Source organism: Sander vitreus, chromosome 8 (assembly GCF_031162955.1).
Source record: "Sander vitreus isolate 19-12246 chromosome 8, sanVit1, whole genome shotgun sequence".
NCBI lineage: Eukaryota > Metazoa > Chordata > Actinopteri > Perciformes > Percidae > Sander > Sander vitreus.
The window spans coordinates 12,478,086-12,495,471 of NC_135862.1; positions in this window are offsets into that span (position 1 = coordinate 12,478,086).

Consider the following 17,386-nt stretch of genomic DNA (forward strand, 5'->3'; position numbering starts at 1 on the left):
CTGACTCTTGCTGTGTAACTGCTGTAGCATTTCCCGGCTTATGTGCACCTTGGCTTGTCTGGTCTGATTGTATCTGAGGACCTGTCTTCCGGCTGTCCTGAGGTGTTTTCTGACTAGGAGCTGGGCTGACCTGTTTAAAACTGTCTGGTCCTTTAGCAACTTCAGCCTTGGCTGGTTGTGCTGCGGGTGTAGATAGTTTTCTCTGAGGAGAGCCTGGTGCAGAAGTCTTTTGTAGTGCAGGCTGTGCTGGAGTAGTTTTTTTAAATGAGGAATTGACCAAAGATATGTCTTTTTGGGGTTCAATTTCGCCGGAAGCTCGTTTCACCTGGCAGTTTAGACAAAGCCACTCCTTTCCCTTAAAAACACAACAAATAAACAAATTATACATGTACATGTTTGAATGACAACAAATAAGAATGAACGCTCTAAACTAATAATAAAATAAAGAAGCTAGGAGTTGAGGTTTCCTATTCTGAACAGAAAACACACACACACACACACACACACACACACACACACGACACACACAACACAAATAATCATGGAATGGTGAGCAGACTCTGTATATGGCTACAGCAATTTAGATGAGACAGAACTGGGTTGCTTCAAATATTGGGACTGATGAGGCATATGTAATCTTGTTAAGCTTTATGATGTGAGAAACACATGACCTAGCTTAGTCCTTGTTGGTGCTTTTGGTAACATTCACTATTTACTGCAGTATTTAAGAAAATTGCATATCAGATGTGTGTATTTAATTAAATGTGTTAAAACAAGTAAGCCAAGTGACAGTACTGTCAATGTTTCAGTGGTTTAGACTATACATGTTAAAACACCAACTTTCACAGAGTGCTTGCAAAATGCACAGAAGGATCTCTCCATCCTGATCTTGGTTCACCAGTGTTTTAGCTATAAGTTTACAGTAAGCAGTATCACAAGATCAGGTAGCCTTGGGCTGTCCTTGTCAATGTAGCCTACTTATTGCACATTGAATTACAGAGTCAAGTGTCAAGTCATGTGTGCTTCAGTATGCCATGTCCATTTACCTTGTATGTGGTATTGCCTACAAGCCTACAAGACAATCCCCATGAGGTGTGTGTGTGTTTGTGTGTGTGTGTGTGTGTGTGTGTGTGTGTGTGTGTGTGTGTGTGTGTGTGTGTGTGTGTGTGTGTGTGTGTGTGTGTGAGAGAGAGAGTGTGCATTTCTGCATACAACTTTTAAAGTAAGGCATGTCTTTCTCTAAAAACCAGAAACAGTATTCAACACAGTCAACAAAAAGCTGAAGAATCATTGATCAATTCTTTTTTAATTCTATATGTAACCGTGAATTACTGGTAATGTTGTTACCCTCCAAAAACTTCATTATTATCTTTTTTTTACTTTGAAGAGCTGTAAGACTAAAGGGAAAGACACCAGAGTCATGTGGATTTGCTTTTGTATGTGAGTTTAGCCCTCATATGCCAGGTCTGGCCAATGGGTCTGAACTAAAGCTGTCTCACTGTTTAGAGAGGCCCTGTAAGTAGGATATAGGATGAATATTGCTTCACAGCTTTGCAACTTTAGTCGGGGGATTGGACATTGACAGCATTCACAGGTCTGCCCAGAAAAAAACAAAAAAACACTCCAGTTTGGATTCAGTTTGTATCTGGTTGGTGTAATTTATCTGTTCATACAATTTCATGAGAAAACAATTATTTCTAAAGCATGCCACTGTCATAAACTGCACTTGAACTCTGTAACTTAAAAAAGATCAGGTCATGTCATTGATTAATTTAAATGAGTTACACCATTTGGGATTAACCCTCCAAACAATGAAATGAAAACTACTTAAGCACCCACTCTGAACATCAAAAGTGAACCTAATAGCTATGTCTTACCTTACTGACATTTGGCATTGGGTTAAATCCACATTGGTTGCAGACAGTGCTTTTGCATCCAGTGCAGGTATTGTAGTTGGGAGGATCCTTCAAGCCCATGTTGAGCACCACCTTACAGAGTGGACAAGTGGATTGACCTCCTTTAGTTTCTTTAGCTGTTTCTGCCTTTTGAGTCTCTGGTGAAGCTTTGTCCAGTTTGACCTGTACTGGATGAGCCTTGGCCTGCTGGCATTGCTCTTGTTTCTTGTCTTGCACTGACTTTTGGACAGTAGCTGGTTTGGTCTCCTTTGTAGACTGCATCTTGGGAGAAACTGGTGGTGTGGTTTTAGGTTCATCCTGAACGGCTGAGGCTATCAAGGTAGATGCAGAACTAAAAATGGAGGAACCAAACCCAAACATCCCTCCAGGCTTTGCAACTTCAGTTTTAGAACCACCAAAGCCAAATAAACCTCCCGACTCCTGCTGGGCACTGCTTTGCTTGCGTCCAGTTTGACAAGTCTGGTCTGGTTTTTGAGACCCTGATGTTCTCTGGGTCTCAGGAGTCATTTTCTTAACAGAAGCTGGGCTGGCCTGTTTTTGACTTTCTGGTCCTTTGGCAGCTTCACCCTTGGCTGGCACTTTTTCTGATGTAGACTGCAATTTCTGAGGTGAACCTGGTGATAACATCTCTTTTTTGACGGGTGCAGCAGGAGATAGTGTCTGGTTTTGAGCAGCAGAAACTTTGTTGGGTGTTGGCTTTTTCATGGAAGGTCCTGGTGGTTCAGAAGCTTCTTCAGCTCTCTGTATCTGACAGGTAAGACAGAGCCACTCACGACCCTATACAAAAAAAACCCAACATACATACATACATTTTGACAACGTTAACACATTTATGCACACAAATTACAAGAAAAAAACATACAGTTCACAATAATTGTGAAGCAGCGTTAAAAAAAATGATGTTATACGTTATAACATTGAATAACTTCAACAACAATTTAACCATGCCAATGCAATTAATTCATTGTTAATTGAGACTGAGAAAGGTGTTGCTTATTTGTATAATAATTAGTACTATATTAAGATATGGGGCAGTGTGTAATTGTAAGTCTAAATCATATATGCAGTAAAGATCATGTTGAATAAACTTCATCAAACACATGTGCCTGTACATTGTGTCAATGACAATACAATTGAATTGAATTGAATTGAATCAATAAAGACTACAATACTATGACTGCACTGAATAGCAAAATCATTTTCTAATTTTCAATTGTCAATCGAAGAGAACCATATTAATAGCAAAATATATTTACTGAAATATATAACTTACAGACATTAAGTACATGCACATTTAGTGCATTTATTGAAAATAGAAAATATATGATACATAAGCAAAATACTAAGCCAATACTTACATCAGAGTCTGGAGGGCTGAAGCCACACATGCTGCACACTTCAGTTTTACACTGTGTACAGGTTTTATGATTAGGTGGTTCCTTTGTGTGCATATTGAGCTCTGTTGTCTTACACACTGGGCAAAGGGACTTAGCTACTGCTTTTGACTGAGATCCAGCTTTGGTTGGTTGCTGAGGCCCAGGCTTATCAGAAGACTGCTGCTGGGGTGTAGTCCTGAAGCCTTGCTGTTGTTGTCCCACCTTAGATGAGCCCTGTTGTTGCTGTGCCACTTTAGGGTAACCCTCTTGTTGTTGTGAAAGTTTGGGTGAGCCCTGTTGTTGTTGTCCAATTCTTGGTGACCCCTGCTGTTGCTGTCCTACTTTCGGGGACCCTTGCTGTGAGCCAGCTGTTTGTGACCCAACCTTTGTGGACTCTTGCACCCCAGTCTTTGCAGGTTGTTGTTGCTGTCCACCAGTCTTAGCAGGCCCTTGTTGCATCCCTGTCTTAGGTGGAACTTGTTGTGTTGAAGCCTTTGGAGATCCTGGTTGAGCTCCACTCTTAGTCACAATATGTTGTTGAGCTCCAGGCTTAGGTGAACCTTGCTGTGGTGGGCCCTTAGGTTGATTTTTTTGTGGCTGTCCTTTAAGCTTGTCTTCAGGCTGTGTCCCTTCCTTTGGAGCAGCTTGTTGCCCACCGGGCTTGTTTGGGGGTCCAGCCTGTCCATTCCCATGCAGCTGTGGTGATCCTTGTTTAGGAAGAGGCTGGCCCTTTTGCATAGGTGGACCCTGGCCTGATTTTTGGGGTCCATGCGGTTGTTGAGGGCCTTTGTCAGGGCCTGCTCCTGGCTGCTGTCCTCCAGATGGTGTCCCCTGCTGGGAAGGTGCTTTCTTATTCTTATCTCCCTCCCCATCATCTACAAATAAACCAAATTTATTCACAGCAGAGGACACGGCATTGAGCGGGTTGGCCCCGCTAAGGAATTTAGAGGAAAACATAGTTGCGTCTTCCTCCTTTTCCTCCTCTTCCTCTTCCTCCTCCTCCTCGCAGGAGCTGGTATCTACAGGACTGTCGGAGTCAGAGCAAGAGCTGTCTCCTCTCTGTCCTGGCTCTCCGGCAGAGGCCTGGGGGGGGGCTGGGGACGGAGCTGTGGAGAGGGCATCTACAGCCCCACTGCTGCTGGTGCTGCTCCCTGGGCTCTCCTCTGGCTCACCATCTACATCAGACTTCCTAAATGCATGAGAAACAGACAAAGAGGAAGTGTGAGATGACAGGGAACAAGACAAGAGGGAGGGATAGTAAAAGAGAGCATGCAAATTTGTGAACCACATGTGCAGTACTGTCTGAGCCAATGCTGGTAAACAAAATAAAAACCTGCTGCAACCTGCGTACTAAAGTATAATGGATGCAGAGGAAACATAATATCACTCATCCACCGATTCACTGTCTACGGTGGGTTTTTGATCCTGTTTATACATGTTGGGACATAATTGTAGTCTCTAATAACTCCACTCAGGAGAGCATCAGTGAATTACATAATATCATTTGGTTTACTCATCTCTATCTAAATCCATAATCTGCAAATTTCATAAGAGAGGAATTTACATTTGAATACACTGTAAATGTGAAGGAACCACGTCTGTAATACACCACAGTGCTGGATAAATAAAACTGACCTATATTGATTATTATTTTCAAATCAATTGTCACCTCTATACAAAGAAAGCCATCAATGATTCAGCCTCACTTTGATTAACTCCGCTCCGACTGTTGCTTTCAGGACCATGGAGAGGGTCAGAAACCTCAGAGATCCCTTTCAGCTGGCAATACAATACAGACCAATGTGCAACACAGGAGGCGGACATCGCTCTCAGTAGACCGTACTACTACAGACCAAATTCAAATAACCATTCAAGGTGGACTCACGGGTTGCAATTTGTCTGCCACCGTCAGTGAATTCGACTTTCTCCGCTACTCGCATCCTCGGGATTCCATGTCATTCATCACCACAATAGCACAGAGTGTCGGGAAGTGAGAAATTTCATGCAGGGCATGTTTTACACCAGCAAGACGAGTAAATACAGGAAATCTAGCGCTCTCTCTGGAGAAACTGCAGGCACATCCGGGTAGGGGGCAGTAAAATAATGCATGGGAAGTGAATACTGATACTTTCCTTACAAAAAGCAAAAGCAACATCATGGGCAGTAAGTGATGAGCAAATATTTACATATATGTATTTATATAACCTAACAGCTGGATTTAATGTGTATTACGCTTAGCCCACTGGCAGTATGGTTCATCCAGAGGCGGTTTAGTGGCTGTGTCCACAGCGTTTTACCGTAATGAAAAAGCAGCATGCATTACGCCCGATCACTCTAAACCCGATAACATGTTAGTCCGCAGAGGGTATGAGGTGATGACAGCTCCGTGCACACGGGTGAGCGCAGATTTAAAAAACACATTATCACCTATTTGTTTGCCCTTGAAATGGATTATCTTCAAATATCCGAACAGACTAATTGTTGTACAATCCACAATTATTTGAAACCATCCTAAATAAGCGAGGAAACCCACCAAAAGCCATGTCATCGGTGGCATTTCCCGAAATACCATCTGTTCTCCGGTCCGTGTCCCCCCTACTCATCTCCTCCCTTCCTGCAGCCGAGCATCCATCACCCTCCACGGTCACAATGTCAAACACTGAAGCGCGCTATTCCAGTGAAAGCGAAGTAAATTGTACCTTCATCAACAGCAGATCTGTGTCCCCATCCTCGCTCAAAGCTCCTCGGATATCCCCTGTCCGCGTCTGTCTGATCACCGAGGGATGGAGGGCACAGGGCATAGAGAGTGATCAGCATCCACTCCGCCTCCCACCCCAGTGCGCAGGCGCCTCATCTGACAGGTGATCACAATATATGTCACGCACGGAAATTGAAATTAAAGGGGACCAGGCGATTTATTTCCCGGATTGACATGTGATCAGCGTCGAAGACCTTAGGATTTACACTCCTGAGAGATATGTGTTTTTTGAAATGACACTGTGGAGATCATGAGTAGTATAGAAGGATAATGTGATTTTGCTGGGCCATGACAGCGATATCTGACATATTCAGTTTGCTTTGAATTCCAATTTGCATGAGTATTTCTGTATTTACTAGGCATATAATGATTTTAAAACACCATCATCTATTAATGCTCACTGTCTTTATCTGTTTTATGCTGGAAATAAATTAACACATAGCACTAGGCAAAGTATATTCCATCTACCGATTGATTGTAGACACCTCCAAATAAAAAATATTTCCAAATACTTAGATCCATGTATTCAGGTGTGGGTACAGTTGCATGCCAGGTCATCTCTCAAAATGAGCTGACCATGTGTCCCCTTTGTTTTTATGAAAATATTTAGTCTATACCTGATATGATCCAACAAGAAATTTTTTCATCCAGACACTGATAGATCACATATCTCCAGCTTGCATATCTTAAACATCATCCATCCATCCATCAACCCTGTCTAAATATGAGCACAACCCATTTCAGCAGAAATCAATACATTTCAGAACTGTCGTTAAAATTGCCTTTTCATATTTCTTTGTCTTTGCCAGTTTTACAAACCTAATTGCTCCATCCATTTAGACTTGCCTCCAGACCTGCTACACCTGGCACACTATACTGGATATAATCCACACAGCTTCCAGTTTCGGACATCAGTCATTACATTTGTGGAGCAAAAGGCAAAAAGTAAATGCATTTTGGACTAGATGCATTTCTTAAGTGTGCAGCAATTCTTCCACTGTGCATACACCGTCTAGACATTTCCTCTTGGGCATGAATTAATGCTTTTTGCTGTTGCTTGCAATTTAGTTTATAGAATACGTAATGGAGATGTAGGTAATAGGAAGTGAACACCCATTGGCACAAAGCACCTCTTCAGTCCTGGTTTTTTTATTCTGGCATACATCCCACAAGAGTTTTTCTACAAAGCAGATGTGATGTGAAGAGACAATCTGGGCAATCTTATCCTGTGCCGCTGTCAGTGTGATAACAAACTAGCTGGCTTTCTCTTTTTCTTCTTCCAGCTCAAGGCCAGATGAATAGACATGCTGAGACTTCTATCCAACCATGAACTGACCACGATCATTGAAAAGCATTAGTATCTTAACACAACTCTGTAGAATGTGAAATTCGGTTATGAAAACTCACACAATATGAACAGCACAATATACGTAAACACACTTCCTGTGAATCGGTTGACAGATTACAAACTGGAGGTTTAGAAAACCTGATAATAGCAAGAGGACAATTCACCACAAAATAGGAAAAATGATTCTCACCTCCACAGATCCACCTTCTGATATAAGAAAGATATTTCACCAGCAATGATTAGTTACCAACAAAGGAAGGGATTTATCTGGAATTTTTTAACAGAAACAATGCATCCCCCACCCACCCCCACACATCACATGCAAATCTACACACAACATGCGGTTGATGAATTCCTATTCAGTACGTGGTAAGCGTGAGTGAGAAGTGTGGGAGAGCAAGTGGTGTGTGGGCGTGTGGGAGAGTTACGTCATGCGTGATGTGTGAGAGGCAGAATCGGTCTCTCTTTGGAAAGTGCCAGATTTGGCTTCATTGCCGACACACACACACACACACACACACACACACACACACACACACACACACACACACACACACACACACACACACACACAGGATACATTCATCAGCACAATCTCCATCTGGGGAAATAGGCTGTAGCTTTGCAGTGGGCTCGTACATGGTCCGGAAATCCTTTTAGTAATCTTAGACTGCTTAGATCTACCTCATCCACACAATCTGGTACTTGGAAATCTTTTTGGTGGACACGATGACCCTCTTCCTGTTTCTGTGGCGTGTCAGAATAGAACTGATGTCAGTGCAGGCCTACAGTACAGTTCTTAGATGCCGCTACTCTTTATCTGGTGGGAGATGTAACTGTATGTTTTCTCCAACCCATGGGCCTCTATAAATTCTGAGAAAAGTATGCAACTGCCGGTTAATTTTTTTAAACACATGACAGTAAACAAACAGCTGTATAAAAATCTGAGTTTATCATGAATGTTTTTGATGTTGTTAAACTGCTTTCATCCTGTTCCACAAGTGAGTCGTGTTTGACAGTCAACAATATTATGTAAGACTGTAAGACAGCAGGCAATCACCAGATGCGGCACCATCATGTTCTTTTCTTTTGATCTCTCCCCGCTTGTCAGTTTTAATGCAATAACGACAATCTCCTCTGTCACCGTGCTTTTCTCTCCCACGCACTTTCTGATAATGCCAGACTAGACTTAAATCCCGCGCTCACACAGCTGAAGCATCATAGACTTTAACAGCATCGCTAGAAGAACCCCAAAATGAATAGCATGCTCTTGTGTGATGAGTGGAAAGAATTCTGGCTGCTCATGGGAAACAATTTGAAAAGGTAGAATATTAAAACATGTTTCACCTGTGGGTTCCTTTCGTCTGGCTTTACAACATGTTTAGTAAGTCAATGCACTTGAGGGACTGATATAAAATTACCATCAAAGCCCCTTTTTAATATCTGTTTTTTTCTCCAATTCCTTTCCATTCAAGCAGATTCCCCAAGGAAACAGACACAAGATGATTAGCATTAGCGACTCTTCCTCCTCTGTGGTGTGATTTAGCAGTTCTAATATCCATTAGGACCGCTAACTTACAATCACACAAAGCCTACTTTAATTTACCAGATGCATGTAATAATATGTTATGGTATACAGTCGCACATCTAGCATCCACATCTAGAAAAGGATTGGCTAGCATTTGATATAAAGAATGAATATTAATGATGAGGAGTGTTAGGATAGAGTGTAACCCATTAAATGAAAGGCCATTAAGCTTGTCTAAAATTGTGTGTTCTTTCAGTTAACATTTAAATGAAGCACACATTAACTCCAGTACATATGCATGGCTGAAATTGAAAGCTGATCTCCATGAGTAGAAACCTATCATGTTTAAGGTTCAGGTGTCTGAAGCATATATATATATAGAGAGAGAGGTGGGGTACATCCTGCACAGGTCCCCAGTCCATCACACAGCCCATACAGACAAATACATTCACATCACCTTAGTAGTTTCATTTGTGCTGCACCTAGCTGCAAGTCGTTTAACTGTGGGAAGTAACGCACATAGCTTTGAATCCAAGAGGCAGCAGTGCATACCATTAAGCCACATAGCTGCCATGCATGGGAAAACCCCAGAGTCCATTAATGCCAACCAATGATGTACTTCTCCCTGAATTCCATTTTCCAAGTCATTAATATAGACATGAGGGCATGTCCCATCTGACAGTTGACCAGGTGCCTCTGTGGTTCTCCCCTTGCAGCATTGCCTCTCTGCTCACTAACACATACACCATTAGAAAGACATCACATTTAAAGAGCATTCGTATTCTCCTCTGCACAATCGAGCCTGTTCCCAGCACCCACACACACACCTATCTTTCTCTCTCCCTCTCTTCCTCTATCTGGCTCTCTCATACACAGACACACTCAAACAAACAGAGCTCAGAAGCAGTACTTATCTCGCTTTCATTTTAATTAAGCTGACACGCTGCAGCATAATGCTGCCTTAGCTGTTTCTAACTCCCTCAGCTGTAATTCTCATGGATGAGACTGCAATTTACACAACAATAACCAGTCACTTACAAATTCCTGAAAAAGTCTTTAAGTCAAGGAACTAGTTTGCAAAAAAGACACACCTCTGACGTTGACCCTTGAGGAAGGCAAAGCAGTTTTTCCCCGGCATGGTTTTCTCTGGGGGAGAGCCGGAGCAGTGTGGAGCAGTAACCTGCATGGAGGTGTATTGCTGTCCTCTCTAGGTCTTTAGGCATCTGTGCCTGTGTGTTTGGCAGGGTCACCATGTAATCTATACAGTAACCTGATCACAAACACTTTGCCAGTGTCATTAAATTTACATATCTGCCCCAAGGAGGGGGAAATATGCACTCACAACACTACTCTCTAGATGGAACCATAAGACCGGTGGAATGCAACAAAACGACAAATGGAAAATTAAAGTGGACAGTTGATGAATTGGTTTTAAAGTGTGACATTTAGGACCAAGTATACTGTAATTTGTATTATGTGAGCTAGCATATTGTTTGCATCATATTATATATAATACATATTATATTTATAATTATAAAGCAAATATATTAATATTAATACACATTAATTGTATTAATATAGTAATACTAATTATATATATATAATGTATATAATTAGTATTACTATAGTAAATATATAATATATAATGTTATAAAATTAATATATATATATACATATATGTATTTATATATAAAATAATGAAAAATGAAGTTGGTTCATCATGGGACTCTGAACACCTGGTTATTCACAGACTGATTCAAGCCAGTACCTTGTCACACATTATAAACGTTCCACTAATGTAATTGACTGATAACTTGATTGCGTTAGAATGGGCATGATACGCAGGTAGAGTTACCAAGCCTTGGCAGTCTGCTGTGTGTCCGTAGGGAGCATGGTTTGTGCTGTGCATTCTCCCTCTCTTACTCTGCATCACGCCAGAACACTGCACAAGTCTCTAAAGCCACCCAGTCTTTTTTCCTGATGAGTGACCACAGCTATCTCCCATACTAAAAATACTCTTAAAGGAGCAGTGTCCACAAGGCATCAGTACACCCTTATCGCCTCTTCCGCTATTCCTATCTCGCTTTTTCCACCAGCCCCTCCCTTGGCTGCCATGTCATAGGAGAATTCTACAGATAACACAGTTCACGCCCCCAAATCCTACAAATCAGTGAGCAGGAAATCACTGCTGATCAGAGTCAGATTGGCAAAAGGAGAAGGTTGGGTGAGAACAAAAATGAGAGTGTAAATAAGAGCGTAAGGGCAAAAATACATTTGATAATGGAAATGAGGACACTAAATTGATAAATGCCATAAAGATAAGATGGAAATGTCTTAGCAGATGTGAGGACAGGAATGGAGTGGGGAAGGAGTCTCAACGATGCTGATGTAAAGGGAGGGAAATGTGGCAGAGCTGCCGATGCTTCAGTGCTCATGTAAGTATTTATTGGAACTGGCAATATCCTGGAGTTAAAAGTCTCTCTTCCATCAGACATATCTTGCCATTAGTAATCTCTAATACTAAGGTTATGGGAAGTGCACACATCTGCATTCTGTTCTCAGCACTGCTCTCCCCTTACAATGGCAGAGTGGACAAGCCTCTGAAATACGAATGTGACAGAAAACGTTTCCACCCTACCACTGAATAGATAAAACCATAATGGTTGTCGGTAGGCAGTCTGAGGTGTATTGCTGTTTGGTGAACGGTGTTTTTTGCTGTTCGACAGGAAGATGAACTTCAGAATGTTTGTCGAGGTGCTGTGATAAGGTCTAGACAGCAGGCTGTATATAATTGAAGAGGTGTAAAAGAAGATGGGGTTTTAGACTACCAGAGGACTCCTGCCTCCAGTGTACAGTGTCAGAGGCAAACCTATCTCAGTAACAGGCAGGTACAGTACCCATAGTGCATAAAGGTTTACAGGAGTGCACTTTTCAAGGATTGAAAAAGGTAAGACTTATGAACCAGTTTGTTTAGGCTTTTCATCATATCTGAAAGTGTTTGCACCTCCCAAGTCTAGTTACCCTTTAGCATTTACAGTACAAATCACACATACTTTACATTACTGCTAACCCCTTTTTTAATGTCAACTTTAATTGTTTAATCTTTAGTTTTAGATTTTTGATTTGTATTTAGCAATTTTAGGCTGCTTTTTATTCATATCACAACAGTATAAAAAACAACTGCAGAGGCTTGACACTTGCTTTAGTCCATCAAAATGAGTACCATTTTTGATTGTTTTGTTGTTTTGTGTTACCCCTGTTATGCTAAACTCTGCTAATGCAGTTATAAGTGCACATCTATTTGAAAAGTCTGCAATGCAATGCCACGCAGAAAAACAAAACAATCAAGCCTTTAAAAGGTTTTTAATGAATGGATTCAAACATTCAGAAATACTGGTGTAATCCTCTAAGTGTTGAATTCTACAAATAGTGGCAAAGTTAAATATCAATGAACGGACAATTGCACTTGTAATTGCTCAATTTCTAGGCAAACTTGTCTTTGACTCATTCTTTTAGTATTCCTCTCTTGCCACTTGAAAGCTACTGGTGAAAAAGGGAAGACGACCTTGCATGTGTGTATAAGCGTGTGTCCCAATGATTTGTAAGATGGAGATCCTCGAGAATAAGAGGCATCACTTTCTGGTGTGCTTTTCATCTGCAGTTATGCAGTGTACTCTCATATCACCTTCACTGGCACCTGCTTGGCGTAAGACTGTGGAAGCAGATAAACTGTACCAACTGGTGTGTGTGTACATATGTGTATGCCTGTATGTGTGTGTGTGTGTGTGTGTGTGTGTGTGTGTGTGTGTGTGTGTGTGTGTGTGTGTGTGTGTGTGTGTGTGTGTGTGTGTGTGTGTGTGTGTGCGATTGAGTGTGCACACTGTACTCAACCTGCCCAGGGAGAGGATCCATTCTCTCATCAAATATTCACCAGCAACCACACAGGCTCCCAGCTGCCTGCTGCTGTAATGTGCACACATTGCTGTTATTGGTTCCTGATATATTCACTGGAAAAAATACCCCATAAAATGTTTGAACACTCCATTATGCGGATCATTTTTCACATTTATGCAGCTCAGCTTCAAGTGTAACTGCCGTACACCTACACCTGGATACAGCAAAATCTCCTACTTGAATGCAAGCTGGCTAGTTTGCCAGATTGTGAGTAAAAAGTCAATTCCCACTCAAAAATATGTGCTCGTGCACATCCATAGTATCTTGCAGCTGTTTGTATAATACCCCACCCTAACGTGCATGCCATGTTTGTCTATCAAAGTAGTAGTGATAAACATTAACTAATAAAGCCAAGATTGATGTAAGGTGTAAGAGTTTGATTCACTGACCTCTGTCAGGGGAGAACAAATGTTTGCCATTACTCTGCTTCTGCCTATACTGTCTTATTTATACCTACTTGTTTACAGTGATGGTTTGTATTCAGCACTGTGAAATGATCCACTTCCATCTAATGCATGCATTTGTAAATAAAAGAAAAATAAACCTATAAACCTATAAATTATTCATGTCTAGAACTTCATAGCCAAAAATGGAACCTTGTGCTGAAGCGCAATGGCGGAACAGATAAACAGGCAGCCTAAAATGCATGGTATTACAATGAAAAGCAGAAATGTGATTAACATTAATGATGATAATGATGATGCTTACTGTATGTTGCATAATCTTGTACAAGAACACTACAGTCAACAGTTGTGCCTATGTGTAACAAACACACTATAAAGTATAAAGTAAATTCTAAATTTAAGTTTGTTCTAAAATTATAATTTTAGATTGGATTAGATTAGAATTCCCTCAAAACTAATAAGTATAGTATTTTAATACTGAAATAACACAGAAAACATAACCTCCTTTACAGATACTGAGACATAATTCATAATTTACTTCAGGTATGGAAAAACAGCCCCACTGAAAATCTGTTTATTTCACCCACAGATAAAGACACACAGTATACTGCCTTTGTAATAGCACTATTCCATTGGGGGATTTAATTTCATAGCTGACTTGTTTCATGCTATCACGAAATGCTGTCAGTTCTGACTGGTGCTGCAAATACAACTGCTTTGTTTGAGGGACAGTGTGAGAAATGAATAAAAGAAAATCTCTCCAACATATATGCAAATATGAATATTTGATGAAGTCTTTCTTCTAAAGCTGAGTGATGTAGTCCATTTGAGACAAATCTAATTTAATCCCTTACAAAGTTTAAGTGTACTACAAGATGATTTGAAGAATGTTTCTGAAAATGTCACACAGGGTGAACAATCTGCTTAATACTTTTAATGAGATCACTCATATAAATCCTTACTTTTTATGTGGTAGCAACATCTGTTGGAACCTTGCAGCCTTAAGCAGTGTCTCTTAAGGCGGCTTTGAGTGGGCCTGCTCATTCAGGTAAAATGTTGTCTTGAGCTTTGTAGTTTGCAGTTATTACTTTCAAATCAATTTGGGATTTATTGGTATATTTCATAAAGATTGATATTTTTGAGGACAGGCAGTTATATATATATATATATATATATATATATATATATATATATATATATATATATATATATATATATATACATATCTTATACAAATACATGTATGTCCAAACATTCATACTATTTCATTTTTTTTTTCTTTTCGCTTTCTCATGGTTAGTTATGTTTGAGAGAGAGAGAGAGAGAGAGATAATATCTGGCCAGGTATATTAATTAGACGAGCAGAGCAGCTCAGTCAACACCCAACTCACTCCGGTGGAAGATTGCCTTCAACATATGCTTATTTAATCACATACAAGGCCTTGAATTTCCAATACATGCATTTCTTCAGCTCTAAAAATATTTTTGGGATATTCAGCTTTAACTACAGTATAGAGTAATTTCTGCTACTACACTACATCCAGCACTCTTATTTCATATACTTACAATCAAGCTTTTGTAAGTGATCCTATAGTGAAACCACCAGTATCCTATGTGCATTGTGGTATAGCTTTTTTTATGATACACTTTCTGATTTCTATAGAGTCAATATGGTGTGTTGATTGATTGCACATGTTTGTTGTTTTACAGGCCTTGGCCAGCTGTTGGGGCTGCCACAGTGTAGAGGTCAGAGTGATGTAATAAGAATGATGCGGGGATAAAGAGATGGATTAGAGGAGAGAGCAACCCACACAGGGACACAGATGTAGTGATTACACCCAGATTAATGACACAACACTCACTGTGTCACACACATGCACACATATCCATGATGTGCATTACTTTACCGGAACATAACGTACTTTAATGCATGCCGACACAGAGACATGCGCTCAAGTTTCATAGATAGGTTATATTAGACATTGTTTAGATATATTTTGACATTTTGCTGGAAATGCATTTCAAAAATAAATTTTATCATTTATTTAATTTTTTTATTTTTTAGCTGTGATAAACATAACTCATTCATACCTGTCTGACATGCTTACTTTCAATGTGTTTTAGGACATCTGTGTTTCTTACTTGCATCAGGTACCCGTCCCACTTCTCTTGGCAGACTTAAGGTTCAGGTTGCCAAATCAGGCACCAATATAATTCAAAGACTCGTTGGTCCCTTGGGAGGCAAAGCCCCGAGGTGAGGAGAGGACAGAGATTTACATCACACTCCTCCCCTGGGTACACGTTCCTCTGTTTCCTTTTCCTCTCCTTTTACTTTTCACTGCTTCGCTCACTTTACACTTTCTCTCTCACTGATTCACTCTGCCATCTCTGCTCTCCCTTGGCTATCAGCAGTAGGATAAAGCCAGATGATCTATGCCTCCAATCTTTCTCACTCCCTTGGCTGTCCTCTCTGGCGTGTGTGAGCTGTGGTAGGCATCTTTTTATACAAAATCATGAAGAGGCACATAAATACACACACTTGTGCAGCCTAGTGAATCATTAAATGAATGAATTGCATTTTTATTAGGCTGTGTCTTGTACTGTATATGCTTTTGGAAGCCATATGTGGGACAAAACAAAGATGAAGATTTTACAAGAACAATTACAAAATTAAGTTGTGCAGGGGTCAGTCCAACCTCTCCTGGTGCTGGTTATTTAATGTTCTAACTGCTGAGGGTGGATACTGTAGCTCAGAGACAGCTGTGTCAGCGAGATAACACATAGTACATGTTGACACACTGTTTGTGTGTACAGTGTGTTCATGTCTTTATTATTTCAGATTCCCTTTATTTATTTTGTGTATTTTGTGTATGTATATCCTCATCATATCCATTGGTGACAAATATATAGCTTACTTAAAAACTAGAGTCCCTTTTGTTCTAATCTGATATGCAGGGCAAGCTACTGCCTGTGCCTCTGCTGATAGTAGTTCCCCTTTACTTATCGAATCACTTATCAATGCGGAGAGTATTGTATTTGATGGTTAACCTTCACTTTTTGCACCTTTGTGCTGAAAACATCTAGAGATAAAAACAAAGACTTGCTCTGTCTGGACACATAAACATTAAAATTATATAAAATGGCCACAGATTGGAGCAAAGCCAACATGGTGAATCTTTTGGAAATATTAAAAGCACGGAGGTGCAATCGTGCACTGTAATAAGAACCTAAATGAAGGCTGAGGAAGTAAATCCAGAATATGAATATCAATTTATTTCTCAAAGGCTTTAATCTGTAGCTTACAGGTCAGGATGAAAAACTGAACGAGAGTTACATGTAATGAAGTGAATGGTATGAAAGCAAGAGACATTTTGCCATGGTGGTGTGTGTCACTGACAACACTAAAGCAAAGGAAGGAGAGAGAGAGAGAGAGAGAGAGAGAGAGAGAGAGAGAGAGAGAGATATCTGTTTCTATCTACCGTGCTTTTATTCTTATTTACCATCAAGACCTGTATGCAAACCCCATAAAAGTCGCCAAAACATGTACACATACACACAATATACTGTACACACTGACATCATGTGGAGTGTTACTGGCTGTCCAATGTTCATTTTCCTCTGCCTCATAAACTCTCCTTTCCTCTCTGACATTTTCACTTGTAATAAAGCGTTCTGGTGCATTGGCTCCTGATAGAAACAGCACTACGTGGGGACAACAAAGGCGGTAGGAAAAAAAGGAGATGGGTGCCAGTAGAGGAAAAGGATAAACACTGTCATCTTCACACAGTGACTGAAACATGTACAGCAGCCTGTTTATTAGTGACCTTTGACCTTTTAATCTCTTTGTTGCTGAATTGATTTACAGTATTTCATTACCCCTAATTGACCTCTTGAACCTCAAAATGATTGATGTCTAGAAGAAAATATGTGCAGCTCCAAATGAATCTCTATTTTTGCATCTGTTCCCAAATGGCATCTTACTGTGGGATCAGAAGCTCAATCCAGCAGGCAAATGCCAGCTTCAGTCCCTGCAGAAAAGAAAGCACTTTTAAGCTTAACTAAGAGGACCAGTATACATTAGAGAGTGATCTATTTGTGGCTA